Raw genomic sequence first — 1,542 nt, forward strand, 5'->3', positions numbered from 1 at the left:
CCTTCAAGTCCTCTGGAGGTGAACTTCCGAAGAGCTCTCTTCACCAAGCTAACCTGTTCTTCAGAGCGCACTGTATAAGCGCGTCACACAAGGTACAACCCTCCCTGTCGTGTTCGGTGCCAAGGCAGCAGAGGCAAAGAGCATGGGGGGTCGGACGTAGGGAAGAACCCCTCGCAGGCTGGACACCTGCTGAAGCCCGATGTCGACATGCGCCGGGGTGGAGCGTGGCGCCAGAGGACACAGGCATCTGAATAAAAGACAAAAAGAGAGAAGACAAAAACACTTCTCCAGGAAAGAGCGCGTGGAATTACTAGGCCGAGGCCTAACCCAGGGGCGCTGGTGAAAGCGGTCTGTTCCCGTGGACTCGGAAAAGAGGACGAAGGAGTAGCGCCGGTGGGCAGAGTTAGGGGAGCGCATGTTTCCTGGGCCACGCCCCCGCACACATCTAAATTTAAAGCGGAAGTTGATTTTTCTGGTGAAAAAGGTTCTGTCTCCCGTCCCTAGCGAGGGACGTCCATAAAATATGGAGGAAATGGGATGGGACGTAGGAGTAAAGAGAGGCAATGAGGCTTAACCAAAAGGGCCTTCATCTCACAACCACCTGTTAGCACCACTAGAAAGCCGGTTTTTAAGGTTAAAAGTCATAGAAAACACAAATAGGGTGAAAAGGTGTGGCCATAAGAAAAGTAAGCACCAGATTCAATTCCAATGGTGGTGTTAGGGAGAATCCTGTGCAGTTCCCTTACGGAGCACTACAGAAGATTAAGACTACAGGTTAGAGCAATAAATCCCCTTTGGTACCAGTCTGTACCACAAAGATTTAGTTGCTAGCTGTGGCTGAGCAGTCAGACTTATCTCAAGAGGGAGCTGAGCAGTATTCAGGGTTTACACAATAGGCCTACAGTACTATGGCACAAGGAAACACTGACCAAAGCTTTGTATTAAAAAGTAGATATATATTTATTTTATACACTTCTAGTAAAACACATTTATCACAGTCATCAAACAAGTTAAAATTCAGTCAAGGAAAAATATACACACTCCCTAGTTAAATTGTAGGCCAAGGGAGGCCACCATGGAGCGCAGGCATGATGGCTGCCTGATCGTTCGGCTCCCCTGAAGCCCCGAGAGATTTGTGGAGTAAACTGCGATAAAAGGAACGTTATCCTCCTACAAAGGCTGAATCCAGGTGGGGGGGAACTCCTGGGGATTCCGGCGATACCCTCCCGAGCTCTGGGGGTGCCCGGGTCCCTGAGATATTTGGCTTGGAGCTTTTGCGCTCCCCCTCCCCCCTCCAGGCCCGTACCGCGCACGAGGTGAAGCTCCGGGGCCGGGCCCCTCCTCGCCGCAGAAGGGTGCTGCGCCGGGATCAATCTGAGGAATCGAGAGCCTGCGCCTCTACCGGCATCGCTGAAAGCTCGTGGGAGCCCCTCTGAGACCGGAGCCCTCGTCCGACAAGCCCACCCTCGGCTCCCGCTGCGGCAGTTTTGGACGACAGTACGCCCCGGGCCTCCGCAGCCGGACCCCGGCCTGCCGCACACG

This window comes from Ambystoma mexicanum, chromosome 2q (assembly GCF_040938575.1).
Source record: "Ambystoma mexicanum isolate Mex_15411 chromosome 2q, UKY_AmexF1_1, whole genome shotgun sequence".
Taxonomy (NCBI): domain Eukaryota; kingdom Metazoa; phylum Chordata; class Amphibia; order Caudata; family Ambystomatidae; genus Ambystoma; species Ambystoma mexicanum.